Source organism: Electrophorus electricus, chromosome 21 (genome assembly GCF_013358815.1).
Source record: "Electrophorus electricus isolate fEleEle1 chromosome 21, fEleEle1.pri, whole genome shotgun sequence".
Classification (NCBI taxonomy): domain Eukaryota; kingdom Metazoa; phylum Chordata; class Actinopteri; order Gymnotiformes; family Gymnotidae; genus Electrophorus; species Electrophorus electricus.
The window spans coordinates 13073836-13101730 of NC_049555.1; the positions used below are offsets into that span (position 1 = coordinate 13073836).

General features: G+C 48.3%; 1 protein-coding gene across 1 annotated transcript in view; it reads left to right on the forward strand.

The window, feature by feature from the left end:
- Nucleotides 1-27895, forward strand: part of fto (FTO alpha-ketoglutarate dependent dioxygenase) — a 103234-nt gene that overhangs the window by 42441 nt on the left and 32898 nt on the right. The window lies entirely within an intron of this gene.

Here is a 27895-nt window from a genome sequence, read left to right on the forward strand (position 1 = left end):
AAGACCAACTTGGACAGTGCTCATTCATTAAGATAACACATAGCACAGAAAGACACATGCACAAATGCACACGCGCGCACACACACACACACAGACACACACACACAGCCAGATAACAATGCTGTTTACACAGCACTCTTCTCCAGTTTTGGTAGCCAGCACACTTGTACATGTACGTACGTACACACACACACACACACACACACACACACACACACACACACACACACACAGGCACATGCGTAGACTCATTCACGGGTCCAATACATCTTAAGGCATACCTTTCACTAAGAGTTCAGGTCTTCATTAATCCCCATTAAAATAGCCAGACATCTATTTTTGTGTGTGTGTGTGTGTGTGTGTGTGTGTGTGTGTGTGTGTCTGTTTGTCTGTCTGTCTACATGCTCTGTGCAATATCAAAATGTAAGACAAAATGTAAAACTTGTAATATGGCGAAAGGAAAACGTTTCCTCAACTCACATATTCCCTGTGATATATGTCCCTGTGGGGCCACCGTCTTCGTCGCATGGTCGCTGGTGACCCTCTGGTCCTGCGTTTCATGAGTCCCCCCACCCCCTGCTCTGATAGGGTCCCAGAAGTCATGGGTGCTGATGTCTGGACCTCTCTGCTCAGGGTTCCTGCATTCTTTGCACAGGCGTTGAAAGCCAAAGACCAGGCCATGCCTATCCATTCGTCAAGGAGCTGTCTACACACACACACACACACACACACACACGTGATCTGTCTCTGTGTACACAGATACACAAACACTCTCACACACGCACGTTTATTTCATCAGTGGGACAGATTAGATAGGGTCAGACTCACCCCCTTACACTCTGCGTTCTGATGCGTTTGAACTCCCCCCTTCCCCCTATCACTTCCTGGCCCCCGACCTCCCCTGCTTGGCCCTGATAGTGGTACCTCCCACATTTGCCCCAGGTCTGCAAAGTAACTGTCAGCGACCAGCGTTTTAAAGCTGAAGGTGGCACATTAAACACAGTGCGATAAGATCGAGACCCAGCACACACGTGACAGCCCGAGCGACAGAAACGCGCTTTCAACGAAATGGAAAAATAGGTTTAATATGTGAAATGCTCATTTCAAATTTCAAAGGGTTTTCTATTCAGTTAGAGTTCAATTTTGGTCGGCTGAGAGATGCGTCAGGATTTCTTTTAATTGGTAGGCTGTTGGCCTGTAAAATATGTCCTGGTTGGTTCTCCGTCAGCTCAGAGCTGGTCTTCAGGGGTCTGGACGTGGTTCCGTGAGTTCTGACTGGCAGTAACTCCTCCTTCTCCTCTAGTAAAACTCTTCCTTGCTGATTCATGCTGCTTGTTTGGCTGCAGAAAAGCTTAATTGTGCTTTATTGGTTTAGTATGCAGAGTGGGCCATTTGTCCCATTATGGTCTCCTTTGTCGCCACGGATAGTGGTGTTAAAGTTTGGAGTGCTGGAGCCGGAATGATGGATCGTGGGCAGCCGAGACTCATAAACATGAGCTTGGAACGCTGATTGATTAAACCCGCAGAGTTCCTCTCAGACAGACGCTGGTCCCGAAAACGAACTGTGAGTGGCACAGAGTTTAGGGCATGGGTGAGAGAGAGAGAGGGGGAGAGAGAGGGTAAATGCTAAACGTGACCGCGGGGGACCCGGTGTTGCTTTATGAGTGCTCAGCGTGAGTGACACCTTCACTTTCACCACTCTAGTGACCCATCTATTCCCCTAAACTCACTCACTCACTCATACCGACCCTACCCTGCATTTTCTTATGTGCAGATACACGCGCGCACACATTCCTCTTCCGTTGTTTTACTCTGACACATTTTAAATGTATTTTTCTGAGGTTGCTGTTTACAGAGCGCTCACTTCTGCCTCGAATTTCTCGCTGCTTCCTCATGTGCAGAGCAGAAATAATGAAGCACAGGCGTCGCTGAGCTGCTGAGGCAGAACAGAGCAGAGAGGGGATCACTGATTTAGCGTTCCCCGGGTTACAGTGAGCCCCGAGTGGTTTGTCCTCCACCTCTCTGGCCTGTACAGACACGATGTGGTTGGGAAAGCTGGAGGCAGTGGTAGAGGTGAACTCTCTCTCTCTTTCTCACACACACGCACACACACACACACACACACACACACACACACACACCTACCTTTTTCAGGTTGTTCTTTTACTGACAGGCATTCTGGCCTATCATGCCACGTCCTTCTCGAACTCTCCCCGTGGGGTGACCTCTGTGTGATCTCTGGGGTCAGGGTGCAGTTGTGTGGCAGGTGGAGGGAGGGGTGTTGGAGTGTTGGGGGGGCGGGGCTCTGAACATCTGTGCTGTTTGTAGGGACCCACAACTAACTACTGTGGCCTTTGTAAGGTCATTAGATGATAATAGAAATGATTACTGAATTACATGCAGGCCGAGGGGGGGAGGATGTAGATATGATAAATGCCCTTTGAAGGTACCCATCTAGCCTCTCCTCTCCTCTCCTATCTCTCTCTCTCTCTCTCTCTCTCTCTCTCTCACACACACACACACACACACATGCGGCCTTTATCACTCTCACTTCTAATTCTCACTCACTGTTCCTCTCTCTCTCTCTCTCTCTCTCTCTCTCTCTCTCTCACACACACACACACACACACATGCGGCCTTTATCACTCTCACTTCTAATTCTCACTCACTGTTCCTCCCTCTCTCTCTCTCTCTCTCTCTCTCTCTCTCTCTCTCTGTCTCGCTCTCGCTCTTTCATTCTCAGTATCCCTCTATCTTCTATATATATTTCTCCTGTTCCTTATCTGTCTATCATGTTGTCTTTCTGCATATCCTGTGCATTGTGGACATGCAAGACTGGAGTTACCAAGAAGTTAAGGAAAGTGGAGAAGGTGTGCGTGTGCGTGTGTGTGTGTGTGTGTGTGTGTGTGTGTGTGTGTGTGTGTGTGTGTGTGTGTGTGTGTGTGTGTGTGTGTGTGTGTGCGTGCGTGCGAGCCCGTGCGTTTGCGCGCACGCCCGTTCGTGTGTGTGTGTGTGTGTGTGTACGTGTGTGTGTACGTGTGTGTGTGTACGTGTGTGTGCGCGCGTGTGTGCGCGCGTGTGTGTGTGTGCGTGTGAGTGTGTGAGTGTGTGCGTGTGAGAGTGTGTGTGTGTGTGAGCGTGAGTGTGTGAGCGTGAGTGTGTGTGTGTGAGTGTGTGTGTGTGTGTGTGTATTAATATGCGGTGCTTGACTTGCTGCCCTCTGTGTCTCAGCAGAGTTGCAGGAGAGTGGGTAGCCATTGACCTTTGTCCTAGGAAGTACTTGGAGAGCTGGGGGTGTGTACATCGCGTGTTATGGAGGTTAACTCAGTCAGGGCAGAGCGGTCGCGGGGGCTCTGGGGCTTCCGGAGGACATCACACACACCTGTGTGCTGCTGCCGTCCTGGGCGTCAAGAGCCCACCCACCACTCACAGTGTGTTGCTAAAACCCTTCCACTCTGCTGACGCTACAACTTGCAGGGACCTGATTGGCTCCTTTCGCGGGGTGGTAGTTATGGCAACCCTGCTTTCCCCTCCGTGGAAGGTCTTCTTCTACCCAGACAGACCCTCTGCTCTTTAAGGGGGATCTGTAATTGTTTTTTGCGGGTCAGATTTGGCCTGCAATGTCAGAACTAACCTTTAGATCCACATTTGCATCATGGGTGTTCCTCACTGCCCACGCTACCTCATGACCCCTTTGACCAGCCTCGTGGGTTTTGTAAATATTAGCCACATCATGACCTCTCACCTCACCTGGGTGGAGGGTTATAGTTTGATCACCCTCAGAGGTGAGTTGGCTCTGTCCTTCACGCACACACACACACACACACACACACACACACACACACCCTTTATATGATTCATAAAACAAACGTACTGTACATTTGCGCAAAACAAGCCAGGTGATGGTCAGGGCGAGGCTAATGGCCGACACCCTGCCCTTCAAGAGGACAGCGAGCTTGGACGCCACTCAGGGATGTTGTTGTCCTCGGGGCAGATGGACATGTGCGATCCTGCCAGGTTAAGGGGATGACGGTTGGCAGGTTAGCACCAGTGTGTGCTGCAGGGAGCCAGTGACCTCTCACGCACACATACACACACACATGCAAACACGCATGCTAGTTACGTTAGTCTGCAGAGTAACAGTACTCATAAAATTAAATAGATTTTGTTAGTCTAACTATCAGTCAACCACACAATTATAACCACACGCACACACACACACTTTACATGTTTTTTAATCTTATCTTGAGTTAGTGATTCATTGAAATTCATACAGAAAACAAGACCTACTTCAGGAATAACACACTGTGCAAACGCATGTGTGCCAACACACACACCCCACACACCTCACGTCCACACAAACGCAGTGTGTCGTTCTCAGGCTCTGTGTAAGGTGTTTTACTTGGCGTGGCTGTGTTCTAACAGTGTTTGCTGGCTGTAACTGTGCTCGTGATACCTCAGGCTAACGAGCTTGCAGCAACACCTGCTCTGTTGTTGCTTGGTAAAGTAAAGCTGGAACGCGCACACATACACACACACATACACACACACACACACACACACACACACACACACACACACACACACACATACCCGCAGTAACATGCTTATAGAGACATAAATCAAAAAAAGCATGGTGTGTGTGTGTGTGTGTGTGTGTGTGTGTATGTGCGCGTGTGTTTGTGTGCGTGCATGTGTGTGCTGTGCCTTTCATCACTGGCAAGCCTGTCATTAAACTGAAAGTGATGATTGCATTTAAAAAGTTGTTGTCTAATTTGTCTGTCTTTGTGGAAACAAACACACACAGCTCCTCCCTGGCGGGGTGCGTGTGCCTGCCCGGCCACCTTCAGAGCGTCTGAAACCACGCAGATACGCCAAAGCCCATGTGTAATAATCATAAAACCAGACTCAGGGTAATCCCTCAAATGCTCTCCCACCATGACACACACACACGCGCACACACACACACACACCTGACTTGGCCCTTTCTGTAATGTCAGGGTGGTTTTCCCTGGTTTATGTTTAGTCTCCAGTTTGCGAGGAGATCCCTAAAGGACAGTCTGCTGCTGGGCTGGACATGAGTGTGAGAGAGCGAGAGAGAGTGAGTGAGAGAGAGAGAGAGAGAGAGTGAGAGAGAGAGAGAGAGGTAAGGAATAAAAATGACTTCTGGCTTTAGGAGCCATAATGAAAACTGGTTTGGTAACGTTGCTCTGCGCTCGGGCGGATGGTGTTGAAGCAAAGTGGGAACGCAGCCGCTCGGCGCGTGTGGGGTGAGGTGGCTTCAGGGGACACTTTCTAACGGGCCCTTCGCGCCCCAGCCGAGGGGGCCAAACGCAAACAGCCTGGCGCCGCGATGATGGATTCCTCTGTAGACATGTGGAGTTCTATGGTTTGTGTATCATGGATTTGTATTGATCTTACTGCTTAGATTTGAAAGGAGACCAGTAGGACCAGTAATGCCTCAGACTTTAAAGTCATTTGTTAGCAATGGTTGAACGTACAGCTGATACCCCTATAACCACTACGTGCGTGTGGTCCGATACTTGTATAGGTAAGAGCATCTCTGCGGTGTGTTTGGCAGCAGTGGCACGTGGGTAACTGGTGCAGGTGTGTTACTGCTTTCCTTATTCTTTCTTCTCGGTTCCACTCGAGATGCTAACAGTCAGGTCTCTCCACTGGTTTGCCATTTAACATCCGTTTGAACATTTTATCGGCCGTCCGGAGCGTTTTAGGATGTGTCGTTTTGACGTAGGCCCAGGAGGAAGCAGGGGCCTTGAGTTAGCACCACCCCAGGTGTGGTGCGTGATCAGTGGGCAGGTGCCTCACAGATGTGTCTGTGCGGCGTGGCTGTAGAGCATCTCTCCGTCAGACAGCGTTACTCACTAAACTCTCTCATTCTCTCTCGCTCTTGCTTGTTAACCCTTTTGTTCTTTTCTCTCTGAGGGGTTATGGAGAGAGGGAAAGATAGCACGCGCGCGCGTGTGTGTGTGTGTGTGTGTGTGTGTGTGGTGTGTGCATGTCTGTGTAATTAGTTCCTCACACTCTCATACCCTTGACTGTACTGAAGTGACGTATGCAGTAATGATGGTGTTAGCCTTCCCTAATCTCTCTCCACACACGCACACTCACACACACCACACACACACACCCTTCCCTCTCGCCTTTGCGCACTGTTAATTATATGTAGTGCGTCCCTTCGTGCCGAGCGGATTCTGTGTGGCAGGCAGGCGGATGCGTCTGGGTGGTGGCGGGAGGGTGTAGGGGGTGTAGGCGGACGCGTCTGGGTGGTGGTGGGGATGTGTGGAGGCACTTAGGAAAATCTCATCTGTCTGGCGTAGCGTGTGCAGATGCTACTGTCAGGGGCCACCCTGCACACAAATTACAGCAGGTCAAAGCAGACAGAGAGAGAGGAGCATCAGGACAGCACTGTCAGTAGCCCGACACACACACACACACACACACACACACACACACACACACACACACACACACACACACATACACACACTCGCTCGACATGGGCAGTCCCTGAGCTGTCTGAGTTCATTACCAAACTTACACAAGGAGACCGCAGGGAGGTGGGGCAGACCTTTAGACCTGTGTGTGTGTGTGTGTGTGTGTGTGTGTGTGTGTGTGTGTGTGTGCTAAATTGTGCGGGTCGAGAGTGTGTCTGCAGGGGAGCACTTCACTGCAAATGTTCACATCTGAGTTTGTGCTCATTTTTGTGTGAGCAGCTTCATCATAATTGGCTCTGTGTGTGTGTGTGTGTGTGTGTGTGTGTGTGTGTTTGTGTGTGTGTGATAGGAAGATTTCCATGCCGAAACTCACCGTTGCTCATTTGCCAGTTTCTGACACCCTGAATAATCTCTTCCTGTGCCTTCACTCCCACGCCTGTGCGCTTTACCCAGCCCCCCCCCGCTACCTGCCCTTACTGAGAAACTTCGGGCTTCCAGAGAATTCTATTAGCCTGAGTTGCATCTGTTAATTACACGTTTCGCACAATTCCGCTCTCAGACAAATGACGAGCCCGGCTCCAGACGTGGCGCCTGCTCTCCGCTGCATCTCCAGCTCCCCACGCTTCTGGAGACGCTTTTGGAAATGGGTCATCAATCCGCCGCGATAAATGTCTTTGCTGGGTAATGAGACTCTTATCACGCCTGGATTAGCCCAGATTCCCCCATCCCTGGTCCCTTTGTAATTAGCGGAACAACGTGGCTCTCTGGAAACGCTTGGTGGCTTTTTAAAAAAAATGTAACCGCATTCTAACTGGTCCAGGAACGTTGGTTAGGGTGGAGCTGGGGAAGGTCAGCGAGGGATGGTGGTATGCAGCGGTCGGACTCAGCTGTGGGAAGCCCGGCGCTGCATTGTGCGAGTGGGGGTTTGGGTTCTGCACACAATCTCCGTCATTTTGAAAGGGAACGGCTCTTGCCGCCCTTTTGGACTTCCCGCTCGGCGTTGCTCGGCATCACCCAGGCTGCTAATCTTCCCATCGTTTTCTGCTTTTCCGTCTGCTCTCTGTTCTCCCTGTCCCAGGGGCGTCCTGTGCTCGTGCACACACCTCGCGGCCTGCCTGCCTGCCTGTTTGCTCTGAAGTCATGTGACCAGGGGGGCCTTGAGCATGGGGGTGCCCACTGCATTGCCTGTGGGAGGAAGTGACTTCCCTTCCGCTGACTTCTCTTGTGTCACTTCTCCATTTGTGGTATCAACTCTGACTCTTTTTCCTTTCGCACTCCTCTGCTGTGCTGTGCACACACACTCTCTCACACACACACACACACACACACACACACACCCCACAAGCCCCTACAATCTCTTTTTTTTTGAGTATCATGAAATCACAATGTGATATATTCAGCCTGAGGCTGAACCGATCCCTGTGCCGTTTGACACAGAGGAGCCAAATTCCTGCTGCACATTGCTGTCTAAGTAGCCCTTTGAGCTCCAGTGACCATCTCACACACACACACACACACACACACACATCTTCTAGCTCAGAATCTCAGCCTTACCTGACATTTATGAGCTTCTAAACTACACTAGTGGGCCCACTAAAGGCGTCTGACCAGTAAAGCCATCACAACATCCAGCGCATTAAAAACGTCTCAGCTTTGTTATTGATCCTTCATGAGGACGTTTTTACCTCCGACCGTTTTATTTCTTTCTCCAACTTTCTCTTGAAAGTAAAATGATTCATCTAATTTGGAGCCAGTGGCAATAATGGGGGATAAAATCTGGGTAATGATGCGCCAACGCTGCCATGACCCACCGGGACAGGAACTGCTCGCAGAAGTGTGTGTGTGTGTGTGTGTGTGTGTGTGTGTGTGTGTGTGTGTGTGTGTGTGTACGTGTGTACCTGTGTGTGTATGTATGTGTGTGTGCGTGTGCGTATCTGTGTGTGCGTGCGTGTGTGTGTGTGTGTGTGTATGTGTGTGTGTATACCTGGAGCTCATGCAGACATACTCTGCTGTAGTGTGCAGGTGCTGTCACCCTGGCAGGCGCATGCGGCAGCCTGGCGTAATGGTGGTGGATTAGGAGGGGCACACATGCCAGGCTTATTAAACACGGAGCTGACAGCTGCATTTTACTCCGCTGGCACAGAGCCATTAAGATGGGTGAGACTGAGAGTGTGTCCTCACCTGAGAGATGGGGAGTAGAGGAGAGAGAGAGAGAGAGAGAGAGAGAGAGAGAGAGAGAGAGAGAGAGAGAGAGAGAGAGAGAGAGAGAGAGAGAGAGAGAGAGAGAGAGAGAGAGAGAGAGAGAGAGAGAGAGAGAGAAGGTGACCCAAACAGCAATGGGCTGTGGGCCAAGCCACCATGGATGGTTTTCCAAATGGGAGCTGGACGAGGTTAGGAGGACCATTCAGACCCACACAGAACCACTCAGACCCTCGCAGCACCACGCAGACCAGCACAGGACCACTCAGACACACATAGAACCACACAGACTCACACAAGACCGCTCAGACCCACACAGAACCACAAAAAAAACACACAGAACCACGCAGACCCCCACGCTTGTGCCCTGACACCTGTGAGATTCCACAGTAGTCAGGTCCAGGCATCAGGTCCAGGAGTCCAGGTCCAAGCCAGGCGTCAGGTTCAGGAGTCCAGGTCCAGGGGTCAGGTCCAGGCCAGGCGTCAGGTCCAGGCATCAGGTCCAGGAGTCCAGCTCCAGGTGCTAGCCTCTTGTCACTGCTCTCATCCAGAAGCAATGAAGCCCAGCCGGACTGCCTGAGGCTCGTCTCCCTAACACGTGTACAGCTTTTACACATCGAAAAAATATGCTTTTGTGTGTCTGCGTGGGCTTGATGTGGGTGTAAGAATGCGGTCGCTTTTTATCGGTTGTGTGTGTGTCTGTGTGTTTTAATTGACTCGCATAAGAAGCAGTAACTCAAAGTCTCCCTTGTCAAATCAGCGCCCTGAACTGTTTATTGGCAGCATGTCAGCCCCTGACACGTTATCTGTCTCGCAGACATACCTGAGAATGAAATACCTGCTGCTGCCCTGGAGGCTAACAGCGCTAAAGTCACCTGCCATAGCCTAATTGAGTTATCAGGCCCGCTGTTCCCACAGCCTGTGTGGGCCGCACCAGAAGAACACATCAAAGCTGGGAACACAAACCCACGCAGCCCTGAAATCAAATACGCCGTGCCGACAAATGTAGAGGTTGTGGCGTCAGGTGACCAGCAGGGGCAGCAGTAGTACAGTGGGGTAAGGTGCCCTGCCCTGCCCCGCCCTGCCCCGCACTGAGGCTTGAATGGAGCAGCTCTGCCGACTTCCGGCATGCTGAAGTATCACAGATGGATTTTGATGCCCCTTCTGGTCTGGAGGGGGACAGAACCTGACGTATTTCTGTCAGTGTGTGCGTGTGTGCTGCTTCAGAAGTGCCACTGTTTACTGGAAACAGTTCACTAGACTATACTCTTACTAAAGAATAGAATAGCACACTATTTAGCTACTAGCTTTAACCATGTTTCAAAACCATGTTATAACTGTGTTATAACTACTGTGTAGTAACTACTGTAGCTTGCAATCAATTAAATTGAGTTCTAGCCACTTCCCAGAAGCAGCTGGTGTTGGTGTGTGGTGTAAGAAAGTATGTGTGGGTGGGTGTGTCCGTGTGAATGTGGGCATGAGTGAGTGTGTGTGTGTGTGTGTGTGTGTGTGTGTGTGAATGTGTGTGTGTCTGTGTGCATCTGTCTGTGTGTGTGTGTGTTATGCGTGGTGTGTGTGTGTGTGAATGTGTGTGTGTGTCTGTGTGCATCTGTCTGTGTGTGAATGTCTGTGCGTCAGTGTGAATGTGTGTATGTCTGTGTGCATCTGTCTGTGTGTGTGTCTGTGTGCATCTGTCTGTGTGTATGTCTGTGTGCATCTGTGTGTGTGTGTGTGTGTGTGTGTGTGTGTGTGTGCATGGTGATTAGCCCCTTCTCTCTTGAGCAGTGGTAACTCAAACGGCCGAGGTGTTTATCCTCCCTGATGGCAACTCAGGTAATGTGGTGTTTATGGACAAATGCCGCTCTTGTGGTAGTTCAGGTGGTATCTGCACTAAACACTCACTTTCCCCCTCACCCCTGTGATGTGCCTAGTCAGTGCATTCTGCCCCCATGCCATCTCTGGCTTTGCTCCTTCCTGGGCCATGGCATGGGTGTAGGGCGTGACGTAGCGGCCTACCCACTATGTTGCCGGATGAGCAGAGATGGAGACCAGAGGGATTAGATGCAACGTGTAGGGTGTGTGTGTCCGGAGTGAGTGGGAGGGTTTGGGTGTGTGTGTCCGGAGTGAGTGGGAGGGTTTGGGTGTGTGTGCATGGAATGAGTGTATGGAGTAAGCAGAGGTAGAATATAGAATGAGCAGAGGGTTTGAGTGGGTGTGTATGGAGTGAACAGACAGGGTGTGTGTGTGGGTGTGTGTATGGAGTGAGTGGTGTGTCTGTGTGTGTGGGGAGTGAGCAGTGTGTGTGTGTGTGTGTGTGTGTGTGTGGGTGGGTGGGTGTGTGTGTATACGCTCTGTGCTTCTGTGATAGCTCTAATTGACCAGCAGTATCTGATAATAGCAGCGTAACAACGCCTCATTACCACCTCCTGCAGTTTGATTAAAACATTGAGGTTTATTGAGAATGGGTCTGGCCTGAGGGTGTGTGTGTGTGTGCGTGTGTGCGTGTGTGTCTCAGCCACCCTGAACAGCTCATTACTGGCAGGTTCTAGCTGGATTACTCTTATTAACACAAATGCTCCTTCACATCACAGAACACTTTTTCCTGTCTGTCCTTCACCTGCTGTACCTAGATATTTTCTCCTTTATTAGATCCCAGTTAACCAGACCACGCTGGTGATGTAAGATTGTTCTCATCGGTTTTCCAGGGACCCATCCAGCGCTTACGCAAGGCTTAGTCCACAGGTGTACAGGTGTACAGGTGTACAGGCAAATCTGTACACCTGCAGAGATATGCTGTACAGGCAGCCTGCCCTCTGACCTCAGCACCAGGGCTTACTTCTGCTGCTGTTGTGTTTGTTCGTTGACTACCCCTTGTTTCTCATTTCCCCTACCCTCAGACACTCCTCCACTCACACGGTTGTCCTCATCCAGACCTCGTAAACGGTTAATAGGGAGAGGGAAGGATTTGGCCCACTTCACGCTGCCAGTCTGTCTGCTTCAAATTGCAGGCAGATGAAGCCAGCGTGAGGGGGTTCCACTTGAAGCGCGAGCCATAGTCATGGTGCGGGGTCCTGCAGCCTGGTGGTCTGGGGCAGCATACGGCGCCGCTCGGAGGACAGACCACAGCATGCCGCGCTTCTTTAATTAGAGAGCTGTAGTCCGCGTGGGCCTCCGTTAGCGCCCTGTCAGCTGGAGAGGGAACGCGGGCACGCACGTGAGAGCAGGCATGCTCGCTGACACACAAACACACGCGTGAACACACACAGGAATTGCACCCACATGCACACACACAGGCATGAACACACTTACTTTCACACACTCACGCAAGCATACACACATACAAACACAGGCATGCACGAAACCATGTTCAGGGGACATAAAAATGCAAACACCCATACATAAACATAAACACACTTATGTATACACGTGTGCGCACACACTAACAAACACACACAAACATTTATCTGTGTTTTACAGAATCAGTGGTTAGTTGATTGTAATTGCCCTGTCCTGTACTGAGTGTCCTGTAATCTCCGTAATCTCGATGTTTCTCTGATCTCTGCATGTGTGTATTTCTGGATGGCCTGTGTGTGTGTGTGTGTGTGTGTGTGATTAAGTGATTAAGGAGCTGATATCAGGTGCAGCTTGTATAGTAAGCTGGTGTGGTGGTTGGGCTCTCTGGTGAGATTCGGGGGCGGTGGCGTCAGCTCTGAAGGTCTCAAGTCAAAGATAATCAAATCCAGCCTCCCAATGAAGACGTCCGATCTTCATTCATAAATACTGCCACTTTCAAATCAGTCTCTTCAAATCCTCCTTCTCCTTCTCTCTCTCTGTCTGTCTCCTCACTCGTTCTCTTCCTCTCTCGCCACCTCTTTTTATCTCTGTGACCCATTTCTTTGTTCAGGGGTATTCTAGTCTTTTCTTTAAGGCCTTATCCACCCTCGTCTTGGAATTCAGTTTCTTTACTTCTGCTGCCTGATCTTTCATTTTATTTATTTATTTATTTATTTTTTGTTTGTTTGTTTGTTTTTTAACACCCCTCAGGGGTGTGGGGAGGTGTGGCTTACTTTTGGCTGCTTATCATATAATTGCCAAAAAAAATCATGCACATGGGAGAGAGAGAGAGAGAGAGCGAGAGAGAGAGAGAGAGAGAGAGAGAGAGAGAGAGACAGTCAGACACAGAAAGAGCCAGCATCTAGATTAGCATATGTATTTTTCAGCATCGTTTTACGCACACTTCTTCATCCTTGAATAATTTATGGTCTACAGTGAGGTGCTTGTTTGCTGTGATTTATTCATTGATTATTTATTTGGTCATATTTTCCTTGTTTTTATCTTGGGATGGAGAAATCGTGACCTCTGTATATCCGTAAACACACCCAGAGCTCTAGTTAGTTTTAATAAAGTGATTCAATGTTAGTGAGAGACACAAAGTCTGATATTATGAAGGGTTTTGCTGGTGTTAAACCTGACCCAACCTATTACACGGCCACTGTGGCACCACTGTGTGTGTGGGTGGGTGTGTGTGGGTGTGGGTGTGTGTGAGGTTGGGTGGGTGGGTGTGGGTGGGTGGGTGCGCATGCGTGCATGGGATGGTGTGCATATCTCTCATATCTCTCTAAATGCAAATTCTTGCCTGAGATGAGTAGCTGAACCACTCAGGTCTCGGTGTCTCGTGGAATGAGCCATGCACATGGTTTCGATTGTCAGCGGGTAGAAAAGCGGTTAGCATTTCTTCAAGGGCCTGCATGCATAATGGACAAGACACATATGCACACATGGTACAGGCCTTAGTACACTTCTCGCAGTCCCCGAGAACACACTGACGCCTCAGAGATGGTTATACAGATCTTTCTCTTGCTCAGGTAGATGCGGAGTGGTGTGATCAGACAGGGGAGATCGCCCAAGTGGAGGGACCTAAATGTTCCCTCAAACACATCCAGCATATGCCAGCACTGTGGAGCACACCGGACAGACAAATGCAGTACTGGGACAGGATAATGTGCAATCCATGCACGTTAATCCACGTAATGTGCAATCCAGGCACAGTAATCCACGTAATGTGTAACCCATGCACAGTTTCTGGAGTGCACGCCAGGTTATTCGCCATTAGGAGTTGGAAGTAACGCAGCCTTTAAAGGTCATATTAGGTTTCCTAAACAAGCTGGCTTTACTATTAGTAGGGGGAGTTAGAACTGAGGCAAGGCAAGGCAGGTTTATGCGCGTGTGTGTGTGTGTGTGTGTGTGTGTGTGTGTGTGTGTGTGTGTGAAATATTTTATACAAGGCAATTAAAGATGCTTTGCAGAAAAAAATCTTAATGACAATTGAGCAAAATTAGTTAAATATATAAAAAATGATCAAAAAATAATTAAAGGTATAAAGTGCATAAAACCAGGTAATGGCCTAAAACGGTCTCTACAGTAGATGGTAGCATTATGTTAAAAACAGTTTCTAAACACTGAAGGCTGCTTCAGTTAAATTTTTGGTGTCGGAACACTTAACTCACTCTGTGGAAGTTAATGCTGCTTCTCTGTGGTTAGTGTTGACCTCAGGCTCCTAGTGATCCGGGAGTCCTGCTAGGATTACATTGCTTGAGCATCTCTGTCAGGTGCACTGACCCTAAACCATTTAGCGCTTTATAGATGACCATTACTACATTAAAGTCATTTTCATAACATACTGGGGAAAAAAATTTAATAAATTAAAGATTTATAAATCAGGGAGGTGTGTTCCATACTTTTGGGTCTGTTGAGAGCTTTGGCAGGTGCATTTTTGAAATCAGCAGTGGTTAAATCTGGAGTATTGCCATTAATGCTCGCACCAGGCTGTGATGAGCCCGAGCCAGTTATAAATAACACCCCATAAACATGGTCCCTCCATGATGGCAGATGCCAGTATAACTGGTTATAACAATCTTTATTACAACTTTATAATATCTTTAATAGCGTGTACGGTCAGGAGTCAGAAAGCCTCACGCTACAGATTTCTGGATCAAAGCCCCTTTTATATACGCCATGGTTATTTTTGAGCAGTTGGTTTTGACTTAAGTTGAAAAGTCCAAGGCTCTTGGCCCGACGTCTGCTCCAGTTGTGTTTCCTGGCGTGGGACAACGCTTGGCTCATAAAGTCGGTTATTAGTAAGGTGCACAGGAGCATGCTGTGTGCGTACGTTTGAACCGGTTACGCTAAATCAGAGTACCTAAGAAACCAAGGCCTTCTGTGAGGAATAAAGTCTGTTAAAAGAGAAGTTCGTTCTTCTAGCAATAACATGTACTCATAAAAGTAAAGGTTTTTTAGTGTTATTTAGTAACAGTAATGGTTCTATACTGACCAATAATGAGAGAACCATTTCCAAAACAACATATTGTACAGTTATATTATTTCTACATCATATGGTATAATACATTGTGTAAAATTGTACAGCATATTGTATAATGGGAAATATATTGTACAGATTACCCTTGTGGAGCAGGTGTATAAATAGAGCTTAGAACGCTGACTTCTGTTGATCAAGAAATATCAAGGCAGCTGTTTTCAAGAAGGAATATCTTCAGACATTCTTGGAGGTTGCAGTCATGTAGTCAGCTCTGCATTCCTTTCTCTGACCATAACATGGATTCAAATGTATTTCTTTGGTCAAAGCATGACTAGAACACGATAAGATTATTTGAGCAGCTTGAAAAGTTCCTTTCTTTGTGGGTGACATATTTAATACTGGCCCTCCGCGATGTGGGTAATCATTGTCCTTCCATTTCCTCCGTTTCTGGCATGTTTGATTTTTGTGCCAATTTTAATTTATCCTAATATGAGAAGAATGAGGGATTGCAATACTTTTTCCCCCTTCTTCCAGAACAAATTCCTCTCTGTAGGATAAAACGCGTATAAGGGGGAAATGGATCTCTCTTTTCCAAAAGCGCATTTTCGATCCTGTACACACACGTCAAGACATTTTCTTATTACCTCTTATTAAAGTCACCTCTGGGTCCGAGTATCTAATTCTGCTCTCTAACCTGCTTTCTCCAAATACCAATTTGACCTTCCCTTTTATTACCTTTTTTTATTTTATCCCACTCCCCTCTCCGCTCGTCTGAAAAAGAATAAAGGTATTAATCTTTTATGTTTTGGAAAAATCAGATGAGTGCCATTTGCAGAACCTCCTTTGCGGCACAGATTGGTCTGCTGGCATGGAGAGAGAGAGACACGAAATTGCGGAGTAAATCAATACTACAGCGTAATGTTAGGGGATCCTCTTTCAAAGGGCAGCACTGAAATTTGTAAGCCTGTGCCTTTTTTTGGTTTTGATCTCTTTTCCTTTCCATTCCAGTTTCACTTGTTATCATAGTTGCTGTTGTTTGTATGTTATTTTAACCGCTTTCCCAAGTAGCTGTTTTGCAATTTAGACGTAAATACAATTAAAGGCACATCTGGAGCTGATGGAGCTAACGCTAGCCAGATGGATAACTCCACTGAAGCCATACCTCTGCCACGGCAGGTCCGGCCTCACAAACGTAAATTTCCCGCGTGGAGTCCCGCAGGCTTACATCGGGGGATGTGTAAGTGAACTTCCATAGTTTGGTAAACTTTAAACTCCCGAAAGCAGCACATGTGGTGAGAAATTGCTGTGCGAACACGCACACGCGCGCGCGCGCGCGCACACACACACACACACACACACACACACACACGTATGCACTTTGGGGTCGGGGTGGTGCTCAAATAAATTCATGAAACTTCTTAGTGTGGAACAGTAATGCATCAAATCACATTTCTTAGATCTGAAAATGGTAAAATTATTATTAATCATTGTCATTAAATTCTTAATCATTGTCCTTATTAATTTGCATGACTACACTTGCCCTCCCCTCATCACTTAGAGAGCACAGTGACCGCACTAGGGTTTAGTCTCCAGTGACCACACTAGGGTTTAGTCTCCAGTGACCACACCACACACTAGGGTTTAGTCTCCAGTGACCACACTAGGGTTTAGTCTCCAGTGACCACACCACACACTAGGGTTTAGTCTCCAGTGACCGCACTAGGGTTTAGTCTCCAGTGACCACACCACACACTAGGGTTTAGTCTCCAGTGACCACACCACACACTAGGGTTTAGTCTCCAGTGACCACACTAGGGTTTAGTCTCCAGTGACCACACCACACACTAAGGTTTAGTCTCCAGTGACCGCACTAGGGTTTAGTCTCCAGTGACCACACCACACACTAGGGTTTAGTCTCCAGTGACCGCACTAGGGTTTAGTCTCCAGTGACCACACCACACACTAGGGTTTAGTCTCCAGTGACCACACTAGGGTTTAGTCTCCAGTGACCACACCACACACTAAGGTTTAGTCTCCAGTGACCACACTAGGGTTTAGTCTCCAGTGACCACACTAGGGTTCAGTCTCCAGTGACCACACCACACACACTAGGGTTCAGTCTTCAGTGACCACATCACACACTAGGGTTCAGTCTCCAGTGACCACACCACACACACTAGGGTTCAGTCTTCAGTGACCACATCACACACTAGGGTTCAGTCTCCAGTGACCACACCACACACACTAGGGTTCAGCCTCCAGTGACCACACCACACACACTAGGGTTCAGTATTCCATGGACAGGAATGTGGCTGTTCTGGTGTTTGATTGGAGACGTTACAACATCACAAGGATGACTATGGCACACAAACTTCGGCTGTCTCGATCAAGGCGAGGGGGGCGTGAGTGGGGTGGGGGATTGGAAACAATTGTCCTTTTTTCATGGCAATAACGATAATCCCTGCTGAGACCAGTGGGTCGCCCTGGAGCACCTGAGCGCATCCTTGGAGTGGGTGGAGTCTGGAGGAAATACCTGCCTGGGTATTGTTGAGTTTGGTTACCCCGTTGCATGGTTATCGTTGCTGGGTTACCCTGCCTTACCCTCCGCCTCTGAAGGGACTGAACACGCGTGAAAACGCAGTCATCCTGGATTACGTTTATACGTGCACACACACACACTCACACACGCGCGCACACACACACACACACACACACACACACACACACACACACACACACACACACACACTTCACTCTCTTTCTCTGTCTCTCGTAGCGCACAAGTACAAACATCTCTTGACACCCTTTATTACCCAGAAACAAGCCCTGCAGGCTGAGGCCCAAACACAGTGAATGTAGGAAAATTGAGCTGCTTTGAAGTGGAGTGTTTCTGATAACTGCTTGGTATGGTGGAGAACCTGTAGACTTGGCTTCCTCCCGCCTAATCCCTCTGATTAGGTGCCAGACCAGATAGTGCACTTTCTCTCCCTCGCTCCTTCCCTCTCTCTCTCCCATTCTCTCTCCCCCTCCCTCCCTCTCTGTCTCTCTCTCTCTTTCTCAGAAGGCCTTGGCTGTTTTGGGACTCCCGTTCTATGCTTTGAAGGCACTTTTCCCTAAACTCTCTCTCTCTGTGTACTCTGAGCTAGTTAAGACAATCAAAACACTCTTTAGAAGTTGTCTTCTTTTTTCTTCTTCCTTTTCTTCTTTGTCTTTTTTTTTATGATGTGTGCTGATAGGCGCGCACCTTCTCAGGGTAATGTTTAAGGTCACAGTGTTCTTCCACCCTTCTGCACTCCTTGCTGGGTTTTTGTGTGTGTGTGTGTGTGTCTGTGTGTGTGTCTGTGTGTGTGTGTGTCTGTGTGTGTGTGTGTGTGTGTGTGTCTGTGTGTGTGTGTGTCTGTGTGTGTGTGTGTGTCTGTGTGTGTGTGTGTCTGTGTGTGTGTGTGTCTGTGTGTGTGTGTGTGTGTGTGTGTGTGTGTGTGTGTGTGTGTGTGTGTGTGTGTGTGTTAGCCTCTCTCTGGCATCTCTGCCATCACCTTTGCCAGGCAGCTTAACGTAGCTCAGCAAGACTTCTTATCGGCACGGCGATAGGGTCATGGTGACGATTACCAGGGGATATGGGATAAGGCCCCCAGTCAGCAAGTTCTGGCCTTGAAGCTTCTAGAAAGAGCCCAGCACAGATCTGAGGCGGGCAGTAGATCTCTACCTCAAACCCGCCTCGACAACAGCAAACAGCCATCGGGTTACCTAATCACCCCCTAATAGCCGCCGGCTTTAGATCTGAGCTCACTGCCTCACACAAACACACCAGTTAGTCTTCTGAAGCTGAATGAGTCCAAGCCCCATCCAGCACAACTACACAAGCTCCACACTACATGCCACAGACTCACAACTCACAGGCGAAAACTGCAAACTTTATCCACAATACATTAGGATTTTCTTTTTTCCCCAAATTGCATTTTTATCAGTAGATTCTGGCTTTTAGTTTCCCCGATTCCTCTGATTGAGAAAAGACTTTGTCTCAGTCTGCAACAAACAGTCCACACCAGCCAGCTCGTGACTTGAACTATTTGTACACAAACCTTTCCAATTTTTGCTGGTGGTCTGTGCCAAGGATTTTCTGCTGAATTTGAGCAATAAAGGAGACACCAAATGCCAGTGTTTCAGATTCACTTTTAATTCATTTGTTTTAGATGGAACATGTCATAAGTGGGGGATGTCGGTAGCCCACTCTGAGCTCACTGTGGCCTTTAAGAGAAACCACACATTTGAGAGAATGGGCTCACATTTGTATAGTCATGCTCCCCATCTGTTGTTTGCCTGACTGTAAGAAGACGTGTCTACCAGGCTTTAATAAAAAAGAGAGAGGGAGGGAGAGAGAGGGAGAGACAGAGGGAGAGACAGAGAGAGAGAGGGAGGGAGAGAGGGAGGGAGAGAGAGGGAGAGAGAGGGAGAGAGGGAGGGAGAGACAGAGAGAGAGACAGAGAGAGAGAGAGGAGAGAGAGAGAGAGAGAGAGGGAGAGAGGAGACAGAGAGAGAGACAGAGAGAGAGAGAGAGAGAGAGAGAGAGAGAGAGAGAGAGAGACAGAGAGAGAGAGAGACAGACAGTGAGAGAGACAGAGAGAGAGAGAGAGAGAGAGAGAGAGAGAGAGAGAGAGAGACAGAAAGAGAGAGGCAGTGAGAGAGAGAGACAGAGAGAGAGAGAGAGGGAGAGAGAGACAGTGAGAGAGAGAGAGACAGAGAGAGAGAGAGAGAGAGAGAGGGGTGGAGGAGGAGGATGGAGTGCCATTTCAGTCTTTTCATTTTCCTGCGTGTCCTGTGTAGCAGATATAGATGGAAACGTAGCTCCATCACCGTTGCCGTCCCTGTCCAGACGTCAACTTCGGCCGGTTCTTCTGAACGCTGCCCAGAGATGTTCCTTTTCCAAGCATTTCCCTCCTTTTTCCCCTAACCCAAACCAGCCTGGGCTGCGATGCGGCGTGTCGAGTTACCCTGCCGTCACGCACATCGAAAACGGTTTAAGAGATCACAGCTGCACCCGAACCGTGCTGTGCATGCGCAGAGGTGGAACAAACCAGGAAAGAGAGCCAACGCAAGGTGGGACGGGCCGGACCCTCGAACAAGGGGTTCCCTTTCCGCTCGGCCAGCCCCGGGGCTGCATCCTGGTCTCAGAGCAGGTACGTGCTTCCATGGGATCTGGAGATAAACTGACATGGAGATAGGGTCGGCACGCAATCCCAGAGGTCACTGCGGCTATGTCAAGCAAACAGGCGAAAGGAACTCTGCAGTGCTCAGCTCAGTTTCTGCCCCAGATTTCAGCTCCATGGTTGGCACCACACTTTGTATATATATATATATATATATATATATATATATATATATATTTAAAATTATTTAATATTTTAGCATTTTTGTTGTGGAAAGGGCGCCGAGGTGTGGATAAGCACATGTCACGGCCTTTTGCATTCCCCGCCCTGTGTTAGCACAGTGTGGCGCTAACGCTAAAGCCTTGCCCCTGGCAGCCTGGGAGCACAGCACGTGAGAGATAGCCACGACTGGATTAGTGCGGGGCCCTGTTGTGATCATGGGCAGCCGTGTCGGGGAGGCTGTCTTAAGGAGGGACTGCTTTGCACACGTGTCCAACAGGGTTCAAGGAGGAGAAGCAAATGGGCACCGACACTGCTGCGGCTAAGCTAGTTCAAACCGCCGCTAGCCAACTACTTCTGACAGAACTTTCGAGTTGGCCTGACATGTTCTCACAGTAGGTTCATAACCCAAGCCACTTTGTGCGACTTAATACCCCCATATGAAATATTTAATACCCCTGCACCAAGAAGAAATATTTCAAGTATTCGTTGGTGGTTGATATGATTGCCGGTGTCTGACATGATGATGGTTTTTATATATATATATATATATCACACACACACACACACACACACACACACACACACACACACACATCTTTGTCATGTTCCGTGTGTGTGTGTGCATCTACATTCATCATGCCTGGACATTCGTGTCTCGCTCCTTGTTTCTCCTTGCCTCCAGTCTTTCAGGAGCGTGAGCAGAGACTAATCGTGACCGTGTTGGGAGGCAGCAGCGCTCTCGCTCTCTCCACGCCTCCGCTCCAGGCCCGGAGCCGTGGTGAGCTGGAGGGGCTGGTGCTGGTTGGTGGGGATTAGGTGGTGTGGGTTGGTTGGGGTTGGTGGTGGTTGGTGGGGGTCAGTTGGGGTTTTACCCTGCTTCCCCCAGTACTGCTGAGAACAGAGTGCCTGACCTGTCTGCCGCAACACGCTGGCATAGTTATTATATGATTGTACATGAAACACTGCGTGTGTGTGTGTGTGTGTGTGTGTGTGTGAGAGAGAGAGAGAAAGAGAGCAAAAAAAACAAAAAACAAACAAAACAGAAAAGAAAAAACAGGAGGCAGGTTATAGCAGGATTCTACTTGAGACTTGACATCTTGTTCCCACAAAATATATGCGTGTCCTGGCTAAACACTGTGGATGGGAACACGCTTGGGGCTTAACAACAGCACACACTGTTTAGGGGAGAGTGAACGAGGGAAGTTGCCGAGAGATGAATGAATGAAGGGAATGAAGGCCTGGATAGTGAGAGGAAACCCTCACACACACACACACACACACACACACACACACATACGCACACGCACACGCACACACCCACACCCACACACACACGGGCGCACACGCACACGCACACGCACACACCCACACGCACACACACACACACACACACACACACCACACACACACACACCCACCACCCACATGCACCTTTCTAAGGCTGAAAATGGCAAATGCATACACCTCCCCATCCCAGGTGCACACTTGCGCACGCACACACACACACGTCTGCGCCGGGTTGAGCAGACATACGGGCCACAGTCGTTTATTTTCGGTCGCAGTTTACAATTTTTCACGGCAGCGGCAGCGTCCGCCCTGCTTCGCCGTTCCCGGCTAACTCTCCTGTAGCCTGTGGAGCCCCCCCCGGTCCATTATGCCCAAATAGGCCGGCGCGCTTCTCTAAACACGCGGGTGCATTAGACCCAGCTCTAGTTACACGGCCGCCTTTTAATGAGAGACCGAATCAGCGAGAGGAAAAAATGCAGAAAGGGAATGAGCGCGGCGTGCGGTTTGACCTCTGCTAGCGCTCACCTCCCTCTCTGCCTCTGTCTTCTCTCTGAGTCGTGTGTAATCTGTAGTGAAAGCTGAGTTGTAATGTACGTGTATTAAAGTATTATATTCACATAGCAAAGGCTACGTTGTTGACTCTCTACTCCGTATAGCTGTTTTTCCCCCAGATTCCACCATTTGGAATATTGCGTATCGGATCCACCTTCTCCGTGCTGGAGGATTGGTTTTGCAGGCACAGGCCTGTGATCTTTGGAGCCTCAGTTCGGCTGAGCAAACAGCGACTCCTTGCTTGTTTTCTCTTCTAGCCAAGCGGGATCTTTGTTTGGATGACATGGGCTCCTACCAAACCCATGAAAGTTTCAGATCCGTGCTAAAGTTTCTCTCTTCCTTCTCTCTCTCTCTCTCTCTCTCTCTCTCTTTTTTTTTGAGCACTTTCTCGAAGGCAGCAGTGACTGGTTCTCCTCCAAAAGTGTGGACCTCCAGCTTTGAATTCTGCCAGCCTGAGTCTTGCTGTGTGTGTCCGTGTGTATGACAGCTCGCTGGGTGTGTCTATGTGTATGAAGACTCATTGCTAGGATCACAGTAAGCAACAGAACTTGTGTGTGAGTGTTAAAATGAAATGCCATGGACTGATTTATAGAGTTCCCTGTGTCAGCTCCATTACATGGCTACTTTAAGCAGAGACAGCCATTATACACCGGTAACATGGTAGACTGCCATGACACCCACCTGAGAGTAAGGATTAAAGTTAGGGTTTGAACTGAGTACTTACGATTAAATAAGATTAAAGGTACCATAAGGAGCATAACTTTGTTGCTTGTCTATGGCATCTTACGGCATCTTGTTCTTTAATACTAATGCTTGTCTGGGTTCTCATCAGGTCAGAATATGAGGTACCTCTGACTGCTTTAACCTGTAAGGTACACCTTTAATCAGACCTTTTACTACAGTATGTCCATGACTGTTAGGGGTCACTCCGTCGTGCAAAGTCTGAGTTATGTTTTTGTGCCCGCACTAGGACACTGCCCAATACAGTCTGTGTGAGTGTGTGAGCGTGTGCGCGTGTGCGTGCGTGTGTATGCGTGTGTGTGCGCGCGCGTGCGTGTGCGCGCGTGCGAGTGTCCGTGCGTGTGCGTGTGCGTGTGTGTGTGTCTCTGCTTCTTGGTGGTCTTTTCTTTACTAGCTCAAACACATTCAGGACTTCACTTTCATAGTTAGAGGATGAAAAAAGACCAGATGTGTGTCTGCCCCAACATTACAGATTGTCAGGTGTGTGTCTGCCCCAACATTACAGATTGTCAGGTGTGTGTCTGCCCCAACATTACAGATTGTCAGGTGTGTGTGTGCCCCAACATTACAGATTGTCAGGTGTGTGTCTGCCCCAACATTACAGATTGTCAGGTGTGTGTCTGTCACAACACTGGAGATGTTTATATATTCCCTTTCTGATTATAGGATGTGTTGAACTACGTGCTACATCACTTGCATTTGGAACATAAAGTTCCTTTTGCTTGGACACACACACTCACACAAACACACACACTCACTCACTCACTCACTCACACACACACACACACACACACACACACACACACACACACACACACAACACACACACATTCACTCACTCACACACACATAGACACACACACACACACTCTCTCTCACACACACACACACACACACACACACACACACACTCACAGTCATGCCCTTCATAGAAAGGGTAACAGAAAGAAAACAAAAAAAATGAACATATGTGATAATTAAGGTAATAAAAACCAAAACAGAAATAAAACAGGTTTGCCACTGACAGCTGTAAATCTTCCACAGAAAGGATCTGTTATGTACATTTAGTAAGATTCAGCCTACAGCACACATGCCATCTTAGTTTTGTCAACTGTAGTAGGACTGCTAAGCCTGTATTTTGGCATCCAAAGAATAACTGAAGGTCATGCATCAATTTTATTTTATTTATTATTGTTAGTTTTTTTTTGTTGTTGTTGTGGTAACTTTATGCACAGTGTGCTGTTCTCATTGTCTCTATGCCGTTGTCGTATGCTGTTCATTATGTTATTAGATGGCGCTTTATTGGTTTGCCGTGGCTGTCAGAGAACATGGCTTGGAATCTCTGACGAAGGATAACTATCAGTCCTCATTACTGGAACAACCACACACACACACACACACACACACACACACAGGCACACAGCATGCCAGTCGATGATGATAAACCCTTGAAGTGTCATGTATGCACTGCATAATGACACACACACACATGCACGCATGCGCACACATGCATGCATGCACAGACGCACGCACACGTACACACACACACATGCGTGCGCACACACGCACGCATGCACAGACACACACACACACGGATGATTTTCGGTTGGAGGGTGAGTATTTTGGTCAAAGCTAAGCCAGAATGTTCTAGCCTGTCCTAATATGTTATATGGCGGTATACCTGTTTGTTGCCACACCTGCACCTCTTCCACCAGGTGCACTTCTTTAAACGGAGGAGTCACACACACTCACACACGCGCATACTCACACAGCTGCGTTGTACAGTGCCGTGGGGGACAGGTCCACGCCAGAGAGGAGAAGATAGCGATCAGCCTAGTGCTACTAACGTCGCTAATGAAATACACACTCATACAGGCCAGCTCTCTGCCCTGCCTGGGGCATGGGTACACACACACATTCCTTGGCCTCTGTCACACTCAGTACTAGCGAGACAGCTGCGAGGTGTTTGTGGCATGCGGCCTCGTCGTGGACTCGGCTCTCCCTGCTGTACGGCTTGCGGAAGCCGCTGTCGTGTGCCCCGCACATCTGTGTCAGGCTGCTGAGAGACAAGATGGCAACACACAGAGGTGAGCTGTTAGCGTAGCGTCAGGGAGGGTGACTGACTCTCTCTCATCTGTCATTCCTCAGGGGCAAGTTTGGCCCTTTTCATTACTGTGTTCTGTGGTTTATATAAACACACACCGCATCAAGTCGTGAAGAGTGAAAACAGGACCTTTCAGATTGTAAATGACTGACTTGAAATATTCATATGTGAAAATCAACACCATTATGATACACTGCAGTTATGGTTAAGCTTGAGGTTTCTTACCGAAAAGAATTGGGGATTTTTCTTTATTATTCTCTCGCTCTCTATGAGAGAGAGAGAAAAAAAAAAACTCCCATGAGTTGTTTGGAGCGTAGCTCCCACTTTTCGGAAGGTCACTGCCTCCGACAGTTTGAATCGTTGCAGAACTGCTGGCTCGACACACGCTGTTTTGTTTTGAACCACATTCTCATTTGTTTGAGCTGGCACTATCTCTGGAGAGCAGAACACAGGATGGCTACTAGCTACAGCTCCGGGATTTACTCCCAAACGTTCCCAAACATCCTCACCTCCCTCCCACCAGCCCCAAGAACGTAAGGCGTGAAAAAAAAAAATCCTTGCAACTGCGGAAAATGCTTTTCCAGCAATGACCGTAACCGTAGGTTTGCTAATGTGTGCTTGGGCCGCTGGCTAGTGTTTTATATGCTAATTGGGGAAGGAAGTGGCACTGGTATTTTAAGGCGGGCGGCATTCCCGTACTTTTTCTGCGTTGGGATTAAGCACGGATCCGTTCCGGCCCGTTTCCACGGAGCTTCCAACGGCGGACGGAAGCGAGCAGAGCGTTCAGCTGGAGACCGTGCTGAGCTCTGGGAACGGCACGTGATGGGCACGGCGCGTTGGCCCCAAGAGCTCGTGAGGAACGACACTTGTCGTGATTCCAGTGTGCGTTGACGAGGCTTGAGAAGTTGGATTAGAATTAGACTCTGGGCAAGGCGGTACAGGTGGGAGGGGATTGGAGGTGGCAAGGCCCCGCCTTCTGGGAGGAGCTTAGCGAATCAAGATCACTGTTAGAAAGAAGCACTTTGGTTATGGTTTGATGTGTGTGGTTTAGTGTAAAGTATCTCAGAGATCCCAGATGAGTGGACACAGGAAGCCAGCTACAGAGTAGTGATTGAGTGGATTACCACATGTGTCCAGACAAATGCTACAAATACTGTATATCTGCACTGATTGGTGTGTGTGTGTGTGTGTGAGAGAGAGAGAGAGAGAGAGAGAGAGAGAGAGAGAGAGAGAGAGAATGTATTTCGTATACCTCAGTGCCTAAAGTCAGTTCCTGTATGACAGTAGGTTAATGACATGAATATGGCAACTTTGCAGTAGTTGTCTCTCTTCGCTGTAAATGCAGTAAGCACTTTCAGACTGAACACACACACACACACACCTACAAACACCCACCGGGTGATTAATTGTAGCCAGCGCTGATTGTGACATGCTGTGTGCAGCTCTTAATGGCCTGGGATAATTGTGGTGGATTGTGATTGTAGCTTCAGACTTCAGAAACACACTGTGTCCAACATCCATCATTGTCCTCAAGATCTGCAATTTAGACTAAAGCTTCATTTACTGCAGTACAGCGGTAATTCTCACACACTGATTTAGGGAATTAGGTGTGTGTGACTGGTGATTGTGTGTGTGTGTGTGAGGCAGCGATGTCAAATATAGACAGGTTAGAGCAGGATCTGAACATTATTACTGCATAGTGCTGCAGGTTATAAAAAATAATTAGAGGTGTGTGTGTGTGTGTTTGTGTGTGTGTGAGAAAGAGAGCGACAGATAGAGAGAGACTACGTTAGTGTTTATTTTAGAATAAACCCTCTGTGTTTTGAAGTCACATATTACTTATATTATACTGTTTTCCCAACTTTCATTGTGCACCCTTTCTTTTAATTCTCCTCCAAATGAGGCCCATTACTCTCTCTCTCTCCACAATCTTAACTAAGGATTAATGAGAAAATTACGCATGCCAAATGATTTTCAGGCTTCATTTTCACACGTCAGAGGAAACTCTGAGGTATTAAAATGCAGACGTGGAAGGAAAAATGACACATTCCTCCTCTGCAATGATTCTGCCTATTAGATTAAACAGCCCAAAGAATGCAGAAGATAAACAAGGCATTATTTTATTTGCTCCCCATTAAGATCCTCCAAAACAGCTGGATTAAACGCAGTTCCTCGCATTATGTGTTTTCCTGGCCGTCCGTCTAAAACCCCTGAAATAAGACTGTAATTTCACAAGAAAGAAAGAAGGAATGACAGAACGGCTGAGAGAACTCCTAATTACCATAAAGCAGAACTAGGGAACGCCGCACTTATCTTTCAAGTTGCGTTTGGGGTTATGCCTCGTCACCGATGGACCATGTCCTTAGCAGCCGGCGTTGCCACGGCAGCTGTTGTGTTGCTCTCTTTCATCTCCCAGGCCCTGCGTGTGTGGTTTGTGCATCTCTGTTGGTGTAAGGTGAGCGTGGATGTGCATACATTTCCCACTTGAACTCGAGAGACGGTAGCTACATGGGTAGAGGGGGAAAAAAAAAAAAATCTCTAAGATTTAGTTTTCCAGACCCACTGGCAGAACTAAACAAACAGGGGTGCGTGTTGCAAGGGGAGCACATTAACTGTAATGGCTCCTGGTCCTCCAGTGCTGAGAATGCTGTCGGCATGGCTAATAAACACTTCATTTAGTTTTAATGGTGCCAGCACCTCTCGGCAGCCTTCAAAAGCCCTCTTTATTTGGGTCATTTACGTCTTTCCTTGAGGAGGACCCCGGGGAGGCGGGATCTATCCACGCCGACGCCCGCCCGCCCCCCTTTGAAACCGAGGGGGAAATTAATAGGGCTATCTCTGGAAAATAAATAAGTGATGGGCATTACACTGG